General features: G+C 41.3%; 1 protein-coding gene across 1 annotated transcript in view; it reads left to right on the top strand.

Moving 5' to 3' along the window:
- The first annotated feature begins 3,492 nt into the window (after positions 1-3,492).
- Positions 3,493-20,912, top strand: part of megf10 (multiple EGF-like-domains 10) — a 170,249-nt gene continuing 152,829 nt past the window's right edge. Inside the window, exon 1 of the mRNA XM_072588707.1 lies at positions 3,493-3,723. The gene's annotated coding sequence lies outside the window, so the exon portion shown is untranslated. The remainder of the gene's footprint in view (positions 3,724-20,912) is intronic.

The following is a 20,912-nucleotide window of genomic DNA, read 5'->3' as shown; positions in this document are numbered from 1 at the left end:
AATCTTTATGTAAATGTACATAGATAATCAAACTGGTTAAAATATTGTTTTACACTTCGAGATAAATTTCAATCATTCAGTATGCCTATTGGACTGATGATGCAGTACAGTCAATCTTTGCTGTAACAATCACATTAGATATTCTTTCAAACTAAAATTATGAATAAACCAAATACAGAAGAAAAAAATGCCAAACTTCTACATATTAAACATAAAGCAACTTAGATTTAGAGGTACTGGAATGGGAATTTAGTGGAAGTCAGATCCCAACCCGAATTGATTCCCATATCCCTGTGACGAACCTAGGGAGGGAGAGGTAAAGAGAAATAGAATTAAGTTTGAACTGCATGCCCTTGTTTGTCTGATAAAGTAAGAGCACCTGAGACAATCTGCTTTTGGAGTAACAAATTGATTGAAGTGTCTGTATACAACAATTCACAGACAACAAACCTGCTGAGTATAAATTTAGATAGAAAAAAAATCAGATTAAGAATCTGTGTAAACTACTATACTGTAAATAAGAGCAGAAATTACTTTGATCTTTCATTTTTAGATGAACTATGTAGCTGTTTATTGGAATTGTATTGCTGGCTTTTGTAAATAAAGTATGGAGGCAGCAGTTGGGATCCAGTGACCATTGGAAGTGGACATTGTGTGTACCTGTATACATAACCAAACATTGATCTGTGTAGACTGATGGCATTGAGAGATGCTTCCACCCACAACTTCATGCATGTTAATTTTACTTGCAACATGGAAGTCAAGTCCATTTGTGTTGACAATTTATATAGAACCTCAGATCACACTTGCACTTACATCAACTGCGCCTGAAAACTCTGTGCAGTGTGTCCTGTAGGAAATGAAGGACCAAGGACAGGGATAGTTGTGTGAAGTACAGGTAAAGTGTTGTAGAGTCATAGAGTCAAACAGCATGGAAACAGACCCTTTGGCCCAACTTGTCCATGCCGACCAGGTTTCTCAAACTAAACAAGTTGGTTTTACCTGCTTATGGCCTATATCCCTTTAAATGTTTCCTATTTATTTACCTGTCCAAAAGTATCTTAAATGTTGTAACTGTACCCATCTCTATCAACTCCTCTGGCAATTCATTCTATGTGTGCACCACCCTCTGGATGAAAAAGTTACCCCTCAGGTCCCTTTTAAATCTTTCCTCTCCCACCTTAAATCTGTGTCTGCTAGTTTTGGACTCCCTTACCCAAGTAAAAAGACCTTTGCTATTCACCATATCCATGTCTGTCCTGATTTTATAAACCTCTATAAGGTTACCCCTCTGCCTTATATGCTCAAGCCACAGCCTATTCAGCCTCTCCTTATGATATGAATTAGAACCAGTTATTTTGCACCCCTCAAGTATTCAGTCACCACTATCATGTCCAAAACCTTTATCCATCATTAATAAGGAGCTGGTCAAGAGGTTGTTTAATCAAGAGGGTTAAGAGACTCTGAAGGAAATTACAGTTCAGGAGTTTCTACATTTAGTGGCGTAGATGAGTGCTACAAGTGATTAATTAAATCAATTAACTTCTCTAGTTAAAGGAAAAATAGCTGTGATGAATGATAACACTGAACTTAGTAGTCATATAGGGGACACCACCAACAGTGCCACTTTTCAGAACGTTAGCATCTTAGAATCCCATGCCGGTGCAATTAACAAGTTAATGTGAGAAGCAGGAAAGAGATGTCAACACCAAATGAATGTAATCTTGTGTGGTATAGATGTCAATTGGTTGTTAGATCAGTAGAGAGAAAATGCTATATAAAATCAAAAAGGGGAAAGTTCCCACACGGGTTGATGACAGTAAATTGAGGAAATTAGTTGATGGGACATGGACTTTAAGTAAAATGAGTTAAGGAGATTCTTAGTTCAATGCAAAATCAGATTAGTAAAGCAAAATGAGAGGGAAAGAGATGAAACTGAAGGAGACAACAACAAAACAAAAAGTTCCTCTTTATTTTCATTTTCTGAATCTTGAACAATTAAAAACCGAAGGACTGTTAACTTGTTGAAGTTAGTTTTCAGGGCCAGAACGGTTACCTAGCAACAATTAAAACTTATCATATCTTTAAAAATTTACTGACACTGAAATGGAAAGCTCTAAAGTTTTCTGATAATATAGTGGATAAACATCATCTAAGTATTTGTCTTAATTCCATGTGTTTTAAAGAATCACAGAATTGTTATAGTACAGAAGGAGGCTATTTGGCCCATTGCCAATCTCCTGCTTTTACACCATACCATTGTACACTATTTCGACCCAAGTAATCATCCAGTGGTCTCTTGAATGCTTTTAATGAACCTGCCTCCACCACATTTCTAGATTGTGCACACCTTAATTACTTGCTGTGTGAAAACGTTTTTTCTTATATCACCCTTGCTTCATTTGCTCATCATTTTCAATCTGTTTCCTCTCATTCTTGCTTCTTTTTATGAGCAGGAGCAGCCTCTTCCTCTCTACTCTGTGCTGACCATTCATGACTTTGAAAAGCTCTATCAACTATAAAATCTCTTCTCAGCCTTCTGCTCACAAAGGGAAACAGTCCCATCTTCTTCAATCTATCCTCATAACTGAAGTTTCACATTCCCAGAACGATTCTTATGAATTGCTTCTGCAGCCTCTCCAATACATTCACGTTTTCCAATCATGTGGTACCCACAACTGTACACAATACTCCAGCTAACGGCGAATAGCTGTCTTATACAAGTTCGACATCACCCCTTGTTCTTCTACTCCTTATCCCTATTAATAAAATCGAGAACACTGTATGTTTTATCAGCTGCTGTATCCACCTGTCCTGCCACCTTCAATGATCTGTGCACATATATGCCCAGGTCCCTCTACTCCTACTTTAGAATTATAGCACTTTTTAAAATTGACTTTCACTGTTCTTCGTTGCAATTGCCGTCTCATTCATTTTTGCACTCTCAAGGACAATGTTTTTTTTAATGAAAATAGAGAATATAAGCGTAAACCGAATTTCGAGCGCAGTGGTGAAATCGGGGATGAATGGTGATCCACCTCAACAGCTCCCAGTTGAAAAAAAACTTTGCCAAGGAAAAGACATTAAAATTTGCGAATGACAATATTATACTGCATCGACTTGTTTTATATTCCCCAGAGCACCGCTCCAGTAAGACCAGTTTGTTCGTTGCTATTGTGTTTACCTCTGACATCCGCGGTATTGCTTGCGATTTGGGGGTCAAGCTGGATGCTACTCAACAACATTATTTTAGGGTTCCACAATCTTACTGTTCCGTCCCCTTGAGGAGAGGATCACTGTTATTGTGGGGTTCTGCTCGATGACATTTTGGCAACCCGGCTTTCTGAAGGAGAAGCGATGCCACTGGCGTACATCCGGCGCTGGCCACTGGCGTAAATCTGGCGCTGGCGAGCCGCAGGAGGCAAGTCCCCGGACTGTCAGAGCAGCGCAAAGTTTTCACTTCAAAACACAAGGACACTTCAAATCAAAACTGCAAGACACCGTCTTAGTGGGAGGAGGAGAAGGAGAAAAGAACTTACATAGATGAACGGGGCCCCGACTCCAAAGCAAGACAACCTTGTGACCAATTTTATCTCGTTGATTCTGCATCTGGACGCTGCGGTGTAGAAGAAAATGATTTAATTGTCTTGAACTAACTGAGTTACAGGAGAGGGAGGAAAAAATATACCCTCGGGAATTGCACATTAAACTGCTCATGTCGAGGTAAGCTTTTCAACAATTTTTTTCTTCGCGTTGCTGTTCAATGGATGTGCAATGCTGTCCTCTTTTGTTTAAAGACGCCAACGTGTAATTTCCATGAATCGGCTTTGGTTCTGTTTGTACGTGTAAAGTCTTAGTCGGAAGAATGTTTTACCGTCAGGGGGCAAAGATTTGCAAAGTGTGAACACATGGGAAAGCATAACAAAACCAAGTGCAAACTGAAGGAACATCTGGAGTTGAGGGTTTAATGTTTATAACATCAAAGGATTCAATACAACAGGTTGGAAACTGTTTGTATTTTTCACAGGCGACAATTGGAATAAATTGTAGGAAAACGTTTTTTTCTTGTTAGGACAGGTGGAAAGCTTTTAGAATTTAGGATTCAAAAACATTTGCATGCAACTAGGCTCCTTGTTACCTCTTTCATATTGTAAACTTAATCACTTCTATGCAAGATCTTAAACTTTGTGTAAAAGATTAGGGGCTGGGTGCGTTGGTTGCAGTTAAGAAAGCATTGGAATCAGCTGGAATTACAAGTAAGTTACTGACAATAAATAAAATCTGCTCCCCATTGCAAAAGTTTGAGACAGTCTGGTACCGAAAAGGAAACTTGCTATGCGCGTGCACGGGTGCTCCAGTGCACGCGCGATCTCAACAGGAGAGTTTGCAACGGGGTTAGATCGGGCAAATGAGCCCTCACATTCAAAGTTCGAGGATGGATCACCATTGTTTCAAAATAACCTTTATATATGTATAAAAAGATTTTTAAAAAATAAATAATCACTGTGTAGTAAAATATAAATGAAACAAACGTTGGAGTTTGACTCTATCCAGACAAGCCAAAGGCATCTCTTACTTGAACAAAACGATATTTAGCTGCATTTCAGACACCAGGAGAGTCCAATAACTGAACGGATCCCAATTTAACTTCGGAGGAAGGACCTCAGACAGTGGTCTTGCCCCACTGCACTTTGGCTAGGAGATGATGTGGAGGTGCCGATGTTGGACTTTCAAATAAACCTGTTGGACTATTATCTGGCGTTGTGTGATTCTTATCTTGGGCTGGAATAGGTCACTAACCTGTACGATAATGAGTATGAAAAGTTTTGCATTTCTATCTAAAAACAAACTGGTGAGCAGCCTCCAACCCTGCAGCTGCCCTTACAATGCATGTGATTTGTTAACCTTACAGAATAATGATCTCTGTAAACATGATTCGTTCAGTTCCAGTTCTGTTATGCTTTACTTTCGTGGTAAGGGTGAAAATTGGATTGGGGTTGGCTTTGTGGTTGAGTGTTGGGTTTGAATAGAGGTTAGGACATTGAGGAGTTAAGGATTGAGATTGAGCTAAGGGATTGGGATTGGTGGAGTGGGAAGAGATTACACGTTGGCACAGGGAGTAGGATTGGATTGCTGTAGAGATTGGGGTAAGGTTTAGGGGTTGAAGTCAGCATTGGAACTGTTGGTGGAAATTGGAGTAGGAAACTAGACATTTGTTAATAGGGGCTTGTGATCCAAGGGGGTGGAGAGACAAATGGGAGGGGGGTGGGGCTGAGGAGAAGGTAACTGAGTTGCAAGTATGGTGATAGGTCAGAGAGGAGGGTGGAGTGATAGGTGGGAAGGAAGATGCACACGTAGGACAGGTCATGAGGGCAGTGCTAAGTTAGAAGGTTGGATCTGGGATAAGATGGGGGAGGGGAAATGAGGAAACTGGTAAAATCCACATTGATCCCATGGGGTTGGAGGGTACCAAGGCAGAAGATGAGGCGGTCTTCCTCCAGGTGTCGGGTGGTTAGGGTTTGGCAATGAAAGAGGCCCAGGACCTGCATGTCCTTGGCGGAGTGGAAGGGAGAGTTGAAGTGGAGCCTTGGGCAGAAGTGAGGGAGGAGGTGTGAGCACAGGTTTTGCAATTCCTGCGGTGGTGGAGAACATGCTGGGAGGGGGCAGTGGGTTGTTAAGGGGTGTGGTCCTGATGAGAGTCACAGAGGGAATGGTCTTTATTGGGGTGAGGACGGAAATATAGTAGGTTCTGGTAGTAGGTTCCAATTGTAGGTGGCAGAAATGGCAGAGGATGATGCGATGTATATGGAGGTTGGTAGAGTGGAAGGTGAGGACTTGGGGGTGGTGGTGGTGTGCTGTCCTTGTTGTGGTTGAAGGGGTGGGGTTTGAGGGCAGAGGTGAGGGAAGTGGATGAGATGCGCTGGAGGGCAGCACCAACTACATGGTAGGGGGAATTGTGGTCTTTGAAGAAGAAAGCCATCTGGTGTGTTCTATGGTGGATTTGCTCCTCCTGGGAGCTGATGTGGCAGCTGCAGAGGAATTGGGAATAAGGGATAGTGTTTTTTACAGGAGGCAGGGTGGGAGGAGGTGTAGTCCAGGTAGCTGCAGGAGTCGGTAGGTTTGTAGAAGATGTCTGTATTGAGTCAGTCACCATTAATAGAGAGAGAGAGGTCCAGGAAGGGGAGGAAGGTGTCCGAGATGGTCCTGGTGTACTTGAGGTCAGGGTGGAATGTGTTGCTGAAGTTGATGAACTGTTCAACGTCCTCATGGGAGCACGAGGTGGCACCAGTACAGTCATCAAGGCAGAGGAGGAATAGTTGGGGAATAGTGTCAGTGTAACTGTGGAAATTCCACATAATTGACAAAGAGACAAACAGAGCTGGGGCTCATGCAGGTGCCCATGGCTACCCCTTTCGTCTGGAGGAAATGGGATGCTTCAAAGGTGAAATTATTGACAGTGAGGACCAGTTCAGCCAAACAAATGAAGGGAAGGGTCCTGGGAGTGGACGAAATGGAGGGCTTGGAGGCCCTCATCATGGCGGATGCAGGTGTATGGGGACTGGATGTCCATGATGAAGATAAGGGGTTGGGGGCCAGGGAAACAAAAGTCTTGGAGGAAGTGGAGGGTGTGGGTGGTGTCCTGAGTGTATGTGGGGATTTCCTGGACCAGGGGAGATAGGGCAGTATCAAGATATGTGGAGATGAGTTTGCTGGAGCAGGAGCAGGCTGAGATGATAGATCGGCCAGGGCAGTCAGGTTTGTGAATCTTGGGTAGGAGGTAGAACCGGGCAGTGTGGGTTTCCTGAACTATGACTTTGGAAGCTGTGGGTGGGAGTTCCCCTGAGGTGATGAGGTTATGTATGGTCTGGGAGATGATGGTTTGGCGATGGGAAGTGAGGTAGTGGTGGATGGGGCAGTAGGAGGAGGTGTCTGTGAGTTGGTGCCTGGCTTCAGCATTGTAGAAGTCAGTGCACCAAACTATGACTGCGCCCCCCCGTCCCCCCCGTCCGCTGGTTTGATGGTGAGGTTGGGGTTGGAGCGGATGGAGTAGAGGGCTGTGCGTTGCGAGGGTAAGAGGTTGGAGTGGGTGAGAGAGGTGGACAGGTTGAGGCAGTCAATGTCCCAGCAGCAGTTTGAAATAAAGAGATTGAGGACTGGTAACAGACCAGCACGGGGTATCCAGATGGATGAGGGCTGTTTGAGGCAGGAGAAAGGGTCCTCGGAGGGTGGGAGCCTTGGTGGAAAAAGTAAGCCTGCAGGTGGAGGCAACAAAAGAAGTGTTTGATGTGTGTTGAATTTGTTGATCTGGGAGTGGAGGGGGATGAAGGTGAGGCCTTTACTGAGGACTGATCATTTATCCTGAGGGAGAGGTCTGGGGGGATGTTGAAAACAAAGCAGGACTGGGAGCTAGGATCTAGTGTAGGGCTGGAGCTGGGAGTCGGGTTGGAGACCCCAAAGGAGCCTTCTACATCCATCAAAGTTTTACCTGCACTTCCACATATGTTATTTAATGCATCCGTTGTTCCTGTTACGGTCTCCTCTATGTTGGGGAGACAGGACACTGACTTATAGAACACTTCAGAGAACGTCTCCGTGGCACCAGCACCAACCAAACCCACTGCCCCGTGGCCGAACACATCAGCTCCCCCTCCCACTCCGCCAAGGACATGCAGGTCCTGGGACTCCTCCATTGCCACTCCCTTAACCATCCAATGCCTGGAGGAAGAATGCCTCATTTTCTGCCCTTGGGACCCTCCAACCACATGTGGATTTCACCAGTTTCCTCATTTCCCCTCTCTTCCACCTTATCCCAGATCCAGCCTCACAACTCAGCACCGCCCTCATGACCTGTCCTTACTGTCCATCTTCCTTCCCACCTATCCACTCTACCCTCCTCTTCAACCTATCACCATTATCCCCATCTTCATCTACCTATTGCACTCTCAGCTACCTTCTCCCCAGTCCCACACCCCTCCTATTTATCTCTCCACCCCCTTGGCTCACAAGCCTCATTCCTGATGAAGGGCTTTTTCCTGAACCCTCGATTCTCCTGCTGCTTGGATGCTGCCTGACATGCTGTGCTTTTCCAGCACCACACTCTCGACTCTGATCTCCAGCATATGCAGTCCTCTCTTTCTCCATTAGTTAATAGGGGCTTGGAATTGTGTTGGAGATTGTGGCAGGTTTGGGTTAAGTGTTGGAATTGGAGTTAACAGTAAGGGAAAGCATTAAGGTTGCTATGGAGGGTTGGGTTGAATTAGTGAATGGGGAACAACATAAGGTGACTCCTCAAATTGACTGACTTTGATCATTAAGTTTCTGCAGAGATTGAGCTTCTAGTATAATTGTAGGCCTTGCTGGAGCATATCAACAATCTGATTACTCATTATTATTTTGTTAACATATTTATTAAAATGAAGACACAATCTAAATTTGTACAATTTATGTGGAAGTCTAATTTACTCGTGGCCGGTTGTCAGTCCAGTGCCACTGGTTGTTACGATACTAGTAATACAATCTGCACAATTCATATTTATGTCCTTTTAATATTCTGGAAATGACTGTATTCTGAGTCAAATGTCAAATTCTTTTTACCCATTTGGTTTGTTCAGTTCTGAACTTTTACCATTGCTCAGTATTGTTCTCAAGTTAGCAAATTATATTTTGTGTCTTAAGGTGCTATCTTTGGAATTTGCTCCCGGAACCTCTCCATTGCTTGAACTCAAATTCCTCTTTTAAGATGCTTGTGAAAACATATTTCCTTGGTACTTATCCCAGTATGTCTTAATATGTTGAATTCTGTTAGTGCTCCTGTGAAGTGCTTTGTAACATTTTGTGCATTTAATTTACTAAAGTTGTTGGTGCACTCAGATGGAAATGAATTGCTCACAGAAAAGTGATTAGCTTAGAAGTGCAGAATTAATTGATCTGCACTGTATAATTACAGTGAACTACAAGCATTAATCAAAATTCAGAACCTGCTGAATAAGTCTAGTTATGATTTTCACAGTGATGTAGATTGGAGAGAGGGCATCATTTGGGATGATGAGTATGAGTGTCGGGTATAGAACAGATCATGAATAGGTAGGAATTGGGACAATGCTTTGGAGCTCGCAGTTAGTTTAAAATCCCTTTAAAGGCTGCAAACAAGAACTTGAGCAACTGAGGGAAGTGCGTATGGCACAAACAGGTTTTCTGAGAAGGGGCTTTATAACAGGCATTAGTTCCCTTATTGTGTGTGTCAGCCATGGCTTGGTAGGTATCAGTCTCACCAGAGTTAATAGGCTGGGAGTCCAAGTCCCATTCTAGGCTCTTGAATGTAGAATCCAGATGTATTTTTCATTGAATGCTGCAATGGTAAAAGTGCTACCTTTCTGCTGAGATGTCAAACTGAGGTCCCATCTTCCTCCTCAAGCAAGATAAGAGCAGCCATCACAACAGTTTGGAGAGGAATTTGAAGCAGACTTCTCCCAGTGTTCTGGCCAATATTTATCCCTCCCCAAACAACCTCACAAAAACAGATTATACATTCATTACTCTCAATGCTGATTGTGGAAGCTAGCCATGATCAGATTGGTTACATTACAGGAGCAATTAGCATTCAAAAATTATTTAATTGACTGGAAAGGACTTTGGGATGTTATAAGGTTGTAAAAGGCAGTAGAAAAATATAAGTTTTTCTTATTTTTCTTTGCTTAGCTTATATAAAGTGATAGTGATCTGATTTGTTATTACATTTAATCGCTCTGCTGTGACACATCTCCTGAGACTTTCTTGCCTAAAGGTAGCGATTCTACCACTGTGCCACAAGAACCTTGAGCCCTGGTTTCAGTTAGTGACCAAAAACGCCTGAAAATTGCATGAGTTAAAATTGTATTTTAGGCAAAGGTATGCTCTGCAAAGTTAGTTGTTTTTGAACCTATTTTTATATTTAGATAGCAGGCCTAACCTTGTCCAGCTAGACTGAATCCAAATAAGGTCGTCAGCTTATCCACAAGGGAATATAGCCATCTCACCCTGGTAGAGAGCCAATTGATTAAGCAGAGAGACACCACTCTGTAACAAGCATGAGGCAAGTTATCAAGTTAGGCCTCCATGACCTACCACAGCCAGTAAAGGAATTGATCCCATACAGTTAAATCTCTTCTCGACCATTGTGTGGCCACCTAACCGACCAAGCTAACTAACCCACATGTTCTACTGGTAAATGCCCACTGGGTCATCAGGAGAAAAGGAAGTTTTCTTCAGCATCTTTTGTGATGTCAGGACATCCCAATGCATTTTACAGCCAATGATATACTTTTGGAAGTGTAGTCATTGTTCTACCATAGTAAGCACAGCAATAAATTTACACACAGCAAGATCCCTCAGATGGCAATGTGATTATGACCAGATACCCTCGTTCAGTAATGCTGATTGAAGAATAAATGTTAGCCAAGACACTAGGGAGAAACCACCTGCTGTACTTCAAAACTGTGCCCTGGGATCTTTTATGTCCACCTGAGAGGGCAGATTGAGCCCTCGTTTTGTCATTATATCAATAAGACTCTATTTAAGTTTATAAAATGCCCATTAAACACTGACAAACTGAATAGATTTGGAGCCAGTTTCTCATCAGATTATAGTCCTAAAAGGCTTGTCTAGTCTACTACTTGGCTTAAATGTTCATGTTAGTTAGAACAAGTATTGCACCCCAGAAACTGCTCTCCGTTCATACAAACTGTGACAGCTTAATTGCTGCTTAATATGATTTTAAATATAAAGTAATTGGTTATAGTTGATTGCCAGCTTTTTAATTTTTCTTTTGAGACTAACTATTATACATAAAACCCTCACAAATAATTTGTACAATACGTCAGTCATTGCTTACATTTGATCGTTCTAATTGCATTTGCAAACTACAAATGACACTCTACCAAAAAGTAATTTTTTGAAATTAATGTTTTTGCAAAACTGCAAGGAAAAAGCTTTTTTTCAATCATTATTTAATACACAAAATTAGTTAATACTTGACGAACAAGTGCTCAGCAATAAACTACCCCTCTATTAGATTATTCAATTTGGCATGCTGTACTGGCATTTAATCAAAATATTGTTGTTTTGTGTATATAGTAAATCCTACTTCTGTAACTTTTAAAATTTACAAGCTATCATGATTTGGAACCAATCCCATTACACAATAAAAATTGCATTAGCCAACAAATACTTAGATGTGCAAAGTAACATTTTTAACTTGATCAGAGATAGATTGGTATTGATGAAATTAAAAAATAACATTAACAGTATTCAGGATTCTGAAACTGTAAAATTCTTTGCTAAGCTCTTGAATGCCACAGGGCGAAAACATTTTAGTCATAGTGATCCTGCTATAGCAAGCTCAGTCGAATTGGTTGATGTGAAAGCTTGCTTCACACAATGAGCCTGAAGTGAAGATAATCATAGTGCTAGACTGTTCATGTGACAGCAGGACAAAGGAGGCATTATTAACGGCCGGTGGGCATGCACGGCAGTCGTGGTCACACTCAAATTGGCAGCCTGAAGGGAGTCTGGAATCCTCAAAACTAAAAGTGGCCAGTAGATTTATTTAGAGTGTGTTAGTGCTCTCAGTGAGTTTCTGCATGTTCTCTTTGTGATAAATGGCAAGCAAAAATACATGTCATTTCTGCTTAAATATTTGTGCATGCATCATGAGACCAGAAGCTCTTGGATAATATATAAATTACCTAAACAAACAGCAAAAAAATTAGAATGTTCTAAATTACATGTATCACATGCAGACGAGTCACATCATTGACTAGACATGACGTGTACGGCTAAAAGATTTTGAAAAAATGAAGTTTGATCTTGCTACCACAAAAGAAGGAGCTGTGGTTGATAATCTCATATCCATAATGTTTATGTAGAACATCGTGAGCTACTTAAAAGCATTGGCCCATTGGTCATACGCTGTTCTGTGATGTTGTCTATTTTAACTTCAGCCTCAGACCAACTTAAGCACCTAAAGCTCTGTTTTCTTTACTAGGATTTTACTTTCATATATATGCAGTGTCTTCTTTAATTTGAAAATGATGGTAGAATTTATGAATTGAGGAAGTTCATTAATGGATATATAACTCCTATCTTGATTTTTGTGCCAGTTTAATTGATATATTTATTAAATTTTGTGCACAAATCTGCCCTTCAGCTTTTGCAGAACAATCAATGATGTTGAACAGACTGAAATTTTCGTTTGTTTCTACATTTTTGTGATGGTGTTTTGAACTTATGCTCATTTAAGTCATCAAAGAATATAACATGATAAATAAATTAGCTTGGTTCTGTGGTTTCAAATATTAAATCCAAAGGGCTTGGTGAGTTTTTTAAATTGCATTTCAGAGTCAGTAAACAATAATTATATGAGAAATAGAAATATCAAAATCAGATTCTCTTCTCTGCATCCTCAGTCCCACCTCCTGCATGTCCCAACGTGGCATCACGAACAAACTTTCCTGGAAAATTAGTCTCTACTGTAGAGCTCAGCTAAGTGAGTCAGGTGAACGCAAAGCTTTTTCTAGCTGACAGCCAGACTAGACAGACTGTGTTTATTCAATGCACAACAATTTTCTTTTCAAAACCAAGCTGCACTCCAAGCTTTATTGAGAGTTTTCGAAAGTAATTCGCATTCAGACTCTGCCAAGAATGTAAGAAACGTCTTTCATTTGTGACAATCTTTATAAGTCCTGAAAAGCACACAAAGTGAGCTTAAAATGGAAAGAGAGTTGAAAGGCATGAATATTAATTCTGATAAAATTAACTTGAATTATTCACTTCTTTAGAATGGATCATTAGTCCTAGTGTTTTCTTTAAATTAAAATGCATGGAAATAATTATTAAAGACAGCAGGTGCAATGGAATGGTTGAAACTGGCAACACTTCAGAACAGTTGTCATTATTTCTGTGCATTCTAAAAAAGACTTCCAAAATCTATTTGATTTGACATTTGTTCATGACACAAGATCTTCCATTCTTCACAAATTCTGTGGTTAAACTGGCAATGTCTTGGCGATTAGTAGATAGTCAGATTTTTTTTCCTTCACTTGCTGAATTTCTGCCTAAGTTACAATGGGTTAAAAAATGTTTTTTTTCCCTCTCACTCCCCCACTCTGGTCTCCTTGCTATAAGAAGGATGTTATGAAACTTGAAAGGGTTCAGAAAAGATTTACAAGGATGTTGCAAGGGTTAGAGAATTTGAACTATAGGGAGAGGCTGAACAAGCTGGGGCTATTTTCCCTGGAGCATCGGAAGCTAAGGGTGACCTTATAGAGGTTTATAAAATCATGAGGGGCATGGACAGGGTAAATAGACAAAGTCTTTTCCCCAGGAAGCGGGAGTCCAAAACTAGATGGCATAGGTTTAAGATGAGAGGGGAAAGATTTAAAAAGGACCTAAGGAGCAACTTTTTTCATGTAGAGTGTGTTGTGTTTATAGAATGAGCTACCAGAAGAAGTGGTGGCTGGTACAGTTACAACGTTTAAAAGGTATCTAGATGAGTATCTGAATAGGAAGGATTTAGAAGCATGTGGGCCAAGTGCTGGCAAGTGAGACTAAATTTATCTGGAATATCTGATCGGCATGGACAAGTTGGACCAAAGGGTCTATTTCTGTGCTGTATATCTCTATGATTCGATGATTTATGAAGAGGGACAGTGCTCATGCAGTGACTTGAGAGCTCTGTATGTCAATTATGTTTACTCAACTTTTTGGCACAGTAATGGACAAGTATCAGTTGAAGGCCTAGAGTCTGATTCAAAAAAAGGAAGAAATCATGTTTAGTTTCACTAATTCCAAGTGAAGTCATAACTTGTGAGTAACTTAATGGGAACCTTGGCTCTTCAATGATATGCTGTCTTTGATCTTTGATATAAAAGGGCACTATAGATGGTGAGACTGTCACAATGGAGGAGTGTCACTGATGGCTGTTATGTAAGAGGATCTAAAGATAGCAACAAAGTCTGGGCTTGTGGTCATGTTTAGTCTGAAATCAGACAACGGCATAAACACCATGGAGGTACAGTAACATAATATACATATATATCCTGTGACAGAAGAGGTTGGGTTGCAAAGCTACACAATGCATAGCCCTGGCTTATGAAAAAGTTCACTGTGTTGTATTACTTTATAATCCCAACACATTTCACTTGCCACATTATAGACAGGAGACTCCCTTGTTCCTTAGTGGAGCAGTTGTTGAAAGTTTGTTTTGCAGCTGTGTTGCTGCTTGAGAGCTGGTGGACATCAATCAGTGTAACTTGACCTTAAACCCACATTCACAGCTATCATAAATAGCAAATGTCTCAGAGCCACTAGCCACCAATTTGAATTTTTATGGTCACAAAGATAAAGCACAAAGATAGTCTTCAATATAAAATAATATTTGAAGAAATCTGCCTTTGACTAACAAGAAAATTTCAGATGTTATATTATAACATTATATTTCTAAATCTGTTACATATTTAGTTTCCAGATATACACTGTTCTATATTTCTCCTCTAAAGCCAGCGCTAAATGCTAACTACTTCAGTTGCTGTTTCTTTGAAAGAGATATTAAACCAAGTCCCTACATGCACTGTCATGTAGATGCAAAAGATTCCATGGTCACAGTCTAAAGAAGAGTAATGGCGATCTTCACAGTGTCCTGGCCTAATATCTTTACTATTCAACCAAAACAGATTACAGATTACTTGGTCATTACTAATCTTACGTTTCTGGAATTTTGCACTGTAAAAATCAATAGCCCTGTTTCCTATATTTAACAGTGATAAACACTTCTGTAGCTGCTTTCTAAAACACTTTGGACCATTCTGAAGTTGTGAATGATGATAGGGAAATCCAAGTCTGTTTTGCATTAAATAAGATTATATCATTTAAGAATAATGGGTGTGCTTCCCACCTTGAACGAACTCATTAACTGTAAAACTTCTGGCATAATCCAACATATCAAATCAGATTTGCAATAGGAGTTTTCTAACTGTAAATAGGATGATGGCTTCTACAGTTCTCTGCCCAAAGGCAGGTGCAACCCAGAGTGCTATAGTCTTTGTCCTAGGGCAAAGAGACAGGTTACAAACCTCAGCTGCAATGGGGATCAGACTCTGGACTGTTGACACCAATCTGATCTACACTGGCTGTCCTGCCAACTAAACCAAACAGCCCCTGAGGAGTCTGCATTGCTGTGATAATAAATATTTATTAAATATTATATAATTTATTATATTTATTAAATATAACAAATATTGCTGTGATAATAAATGTGCCAAGTTGTGAGTAGCAGAGGTTCCAATGTTCCTACTGTCACTTGGTTGACAGGATATCTTTCCTGATCTTAGCACGTACTGTTGGTGTTTTTGAAAGGATTTGATCAAGATTGATATTCAACCTGCTTGGCCAAGTTAAGAACACACCTTCCATCAGGAGGTGGAGTAGTCTTGAACTCAGAATGTCTGGCTTAATCCTGAGCATGCTAAGAATTATGCAATCAACCAATTGAAAACTATAGTCGACTCCTGCTTGCTAGAAACTTCATATATTCTTACACAATAACCTGCCTTCTGTCAGCAAAAATAACTTGCCCAGACATTATGTCTTTTTTGAATTAACCAAAAGCATGGGGGCCAATAGCTCCTTTATTTTCTATGATAAGTGAAGGTAGTCACCCAGTGGTATTGTCACTAAGCTATTCATCTAAAGACTCAGTGTTCTGGGGACCTGGGTTCAAATTCTACATAGCAGATGGTGGAGTTTGGTTTCTTAAAAAACAAATCTGGCATTACAAGTCTAATGATGACCGCAAAACCGTTATTGGGGAGATTAAAAAAAACATCTGATTCATTAATGTGTTTTAGTGGAGGAAACTGCCATCCTTAACTGGCCTGACTTACATGTGACTCTGAACTGTTAAATGTAGGCAATCTAGCAAAAAGTGCTTGTCTAGTCAGTGACACCAAACTGTTGTGAATGAATAATTTTAAAACTCAGAACTGATTTGTTTATTCAATTTTCCCTCCCCCCACCCCAACTCATGCAGTATCAAATTGTAAATGGAATAACAATTAATATTCTTGTGTCGATCCCAATGAATGCAAGGCAAAAAGCTTCGACAGTATGTTTCATCTTTCACTATGCTCAAAATGTCTTTCCATTCAAAAGCAAGTTGATAGTTTTCTCTTGTAGTTTGCACCCTGTTCAAAGAGTTATGTAGTGTTGTTGCAATGGAATACTCAAATGCGGAAATAAATGGCACAAAGTTTTGCAGAAATCTACTCTCTAGTTTTAGCAATTGGACTTTCCATAGAACATAGAACATAGAAGAATACAGCGCAGTACAGGCCCTTCGGCCCTCAATGTTGCGCCGATAAAAGCCCACCTAACCTACACTAACCCACTATCCTCCATATACCTATCCAATGCCCGCTTAAATACCCATAAAGAGGGAGAGTCCACCACTGCTACTGGCAGGGCATTCCATGAACTTACGACTTGCTGAGTGAAGAACCTACCCCTAACATCAGTCCTATATCTACCCCCCCTTAATTTAAAGCTATGCCCCCTTGTAATAGCTGACTCCATACGTGGAAAAAGGTTCTCACTGTCAACCCTATCTAACCCCCTAATCATCTTGTACACCTCTATCAAGTCACCCCTAAACCTTCTTTTCTCCAATGAAAACAACCCCAAGTGCCTCAGCCTTTCCTCATAGGATCTTCCTACCATACCAGGCAACATCCTGGTAAACTTCCTCTGCACCCGTTCCAGTGCCTCCACATCCTTCCTATAGTATGGCGACCAAAACTGCACACAATATTCCAGATGCGGCCGCACCAGAGTCTTATACAACTGCAGCATGACCTCAGGACTCCGGAACTCAATTCCTCTACCAATAAAAGCCAGTACGCCATATGCCTTCTTCACTGCACTATTTACCTGGGTGGCAACTTTCAGAGATCTGTGTACATGGACACCAAGATCCCTCTGCTCTTCCACACTACCAAGTATCCGACCATTAGCCCAGTACCCCATCTTTTTGTTACTCTTACCAAAGTGAATCACCTCACACTTAGCTACATTGAACTCCATTTGCCACCTTTCTGCCCAGCTCTGCAGCTTCTCTATATCCCGCTGTAACCTGCCACATCCTTCCTCACTGTCTACAACTCCTCCGACTTTCGTATCATCCGCAAACTTGTTCACCCAACCTTCTAACCCTTCCTCCAGGTCATTTATAAAAATGACAAACAGCAATGGTCCCAAAACAGATCCTTGTGGAACACCGCTAGTGACGGCACTCCAAGATGAACCTTTGCCACCAACTACTACCCTCTGTCTTCCAGCCAGCTAATTCCTAATCCAAACTTCCAACTCACCCTCAATGCCATATCTCTGTATTTTCTGCAGTAGCCTACCATGGGGGACCTTATCAAACGCCTTACTAAAATCCATATATACCACATCTACCGCTTTCCCCTCATCTACCTCCTTAGTCACCTTCTCAAAGAATTCAATAAGGTTTGTGAGGCACGACCTGCCCTTCACAAAACCATGCTGACTATCCTTGATCACATTATTCTTATCCAGATGTGCATAAATCCTATCCCTTACAATTCTCTCTAAGACTTTGCCCACAACAGAAGTGAGACTCACTGGCCTATAGTTACTAGGATTATCCCTACTCCCCTTCTTGAACAAGGGAACCACGTTTGCTAGCCTCCAGTCCTCTGGCACTACTCCTGTAGACAAAGAGGACACAAAAATCAAGGCCAATGGCTCTGCAATCTCCTCCCTTGCTTCCCAGAGAATCCTAGGATAAATGCCATCAGGCCCAGGGGACTTATCTATTTTCACCCTTGCCAGAATTTCCAACACCTCTTCTCTACATATCTCAAAGCCATCCATTCCACTTATTCGTGCCTCAGTATTCATATCGACAACAATGTCCTGTTCCTGAGTGAATACTGACGAAAAGTATTCATTCAGTGCCTCCCCAATCTCTTCAGCCTCCACACGCAACTTCCCATTACTATCCTTGATTGGACCTATTCCTACCCTAGTCATTCTTTTATTCCTAACATACCTATAGAAAGCCTTAGGGTTTTCCCTAATCCTACCAACTAAGGACCTTTCATGTCCCCTCCTTGCTGCTCTTAGCTCTCTCTTCAGGTCCTTCCGGGCTACCTTATAACTCTCAATTGCCCCTATTGAACCTTCACGCCTCATCTTTACAAAGGCCGCCCTCTTCCATTTAACAAGGGATTCCAATTCCTTATTAAATCACGGCTCCCTCACACGACCCTTTCCTCCCTGCCTGATAGGTACGTACTTATCAAGGACACTCAATAGTTGCTCCTTGAACAAGTTCCACATATCAATTACGCTCTTGCCTTGGAATCTACTTTTCCAATCCACACATCCTAAGTCATGCCTCACCGCATCATAATTTCCCTGCCCCCAGCTATAACTCTTGCCCTGTAGTACACACTTATCCCTCTCCATCACTAGAGTAAAAATCACCGAATTGTGGTCACTGTCCCCGAAGTGCTCACCTACCTCTAGTTCTAATACCTGGCCTGGTTCATTACCCAGAACCAAATCCAGGATGGCCTCACCTCTTGTTGGCTTATCTACATATTGTGTCAGGAAACTCTCCTGCACACATTGGACAAACACTGACCCATCTAACGAACTTGAGCTATAGCTTTCCCAATCAATATCAGGAAAGTTAAAGTCCCCCATAACAACCACCCTATTACTGTCACTCTTCTCCTGAATCATCTTCGCAATCCTTTCTTCAACGATTCTAGGACTATTAGGAGGCCTGTAATAGACTCCTAACAGGGTGACCTCACCTCTCCTATTCCTAACCTCAACCCAAACTACTTCAGATGGCAAATCTTCGTCCATCTGTTACCTGTTACCTGTTATAGTTCTTCTCAGGAATTGTTGAATCTAAGTTTACAATGTGCATATTGTAAAATTGGCAAAAGCTATGATTCAAAGAAGCGTACAGTATAATCCACATAAATAATGGCTCAGGAATGTTGGATTTGAAATTATTTCTCAAAATTGCAGTTTACATTTGTGGATTTCTGTCATGTACAAATTTGGCTTCTGTGATAAACATGTGATTTAGTTCAAAGGCATTCATCACTCCTGTAAGTAGATTAAGCATTAATGACTTTAGTATAAGTTCACACATTCTGCACTGTGTCTTCTTGCATAGTGAACTGACATGTTGATAGAACAGTTGTATTCCCTTGTGATCTTGACCACTAACTCTCCAAAGACAGGTTGAACAAATACCACAGTAAAGGCAAACCACTATGGATATATAAATCTGAAATTAAAACAGAAAGTGCTGGAGAAACTCAGCAGATCTGGCAGCATCTGTTGAGGTAGAAAGAGTTAACATTTCAGGTTTGAAATGATTCTCCCTGGGAAATGTTCTGAAGAACCTACTTGACTCAGCGCTTCAGGGAACATCTTCAGACACCCACACCAATCAAACCCACCACCCCTTGGCCCAACATTTCAACTCCCCTCCCACTCTGCCGAGAACATGCAGGTCCTGGGCTTCCTCCACTGCTGCTCCCTCACCACCCAATGCCTGGAGGAAAAACACCTCATCTTCTGCCTTGGAACACTTCAACCCCATAGCATCAGTGTGAACTTCACCAGTTTCCACATTTCCCATCCCCCCCCTTACTTCAGTTCCAACCTTCCAGCTCAGCACCGTCCTCATGACCTGTCCTACCTGCAAATTTCCCTTCCCACCTATCAGCTCCACCCTCCCCTCTGACCTATCACCTCCATCCCCACCCCCATTCACCCATTGTACTTTTTGCTGCCTTCCCCCACCCTCCTCTCTGATCTATCACCTCCATCCCACCCACATTCGCCTGTTGTGCTCTTTGCTGCCTTCTCCCCAGCAGACTGTTGTTAGTGAACTCCTGGGTGTGGATCGTTGGGCCGAATGGCCTGCTTCCACATTGTAGGGATTCTATGAATACCTTCTATGAATGAATAAAGATTATTCTGTCACTCCCATATCAGTCGATTCTTTTCCTTGAATTAAAGTGTTTTATTTCTGATTCCTTATATTAGTGAATCTAAGCAACAACCTGGACGACATCCGTCTCTCATCCAACATCGTTAAACAATGGATTGACTGGTCATTTACTCCCTTGCTGTCTGTGGTACCTTTCTGTGTGCAAATTGGCTGTTGCTTGCTTTAACCTCTGCTTTAACGAACACAATCCTTTTAATGGGAGAAATATCTGTGTCTCTGTCTTTTTCATCTCAATGGATAGAGTTTGCAGGATTTTACAGCAGAATGGGTCTGAAGTGTTTTTATGCTCAGACATACTATATTTATTGTTTTAACTTATATTAGGGAAAACAAACTGTTGTATATTGGTCTGAGAGGGTTAATATTTGATAGCATGTAATAAGCACTGCTGACTATAGGAATGTCTTGTGGATTTGGTCAAAGACAGAATTTGTGGGAGACAGACCTTGTTAGTGAACTCCTGGCAGTCTCTGTAGTATTTGGAAGTAGGTACTGCAGATGTTGGAGATTAGATCCAAGATTAGAGTGGTGCTGGAAAAGCACAGCATGTCAGGCAGCATCCGAGGAGCAGGAAAATTGACGTTTTGGGCAAAACATTGATTCTCCTGCTCCTCGGATGCTGCCTGACCAGTCTCTGTAGTCGTGTATACTCATTTGTCCATGGGGGTGTGTGATGGCCTTGTGGTATTACTGCTGGACTGTTAATCCAGAGATCCAGGTCATGTTCTGGGGACTCAGGTTCAAATCCCACCTTAACAGATGGTAGATTTGAATACAATTTTTAAAAAAAGCTTGGAATTGTTGATTTTCAGGA

Source organism: Chiloscyllium punctatum, chromosome 2 (assembly GCF_047496795.1).
Source record: "Chiloscyllium punctatum isolate Juve2018m chromosome 2, sChiPun1.3, whole genome shotgun sequence".
In the NCBI taxonomy this organism is placed as follows: Eukaryota; Metazoa; Chordata; class Chondrichthyes; order Orectolobiformes; family Hemiscylliidae; genus Chiloscyllium; species Chiloscyllium punctatum.
The sequence above is the reverse complement of the archived record's forward strand: the minus strand, read 5'-3'. Positions and strand labels throughout refer to the sequence as shown.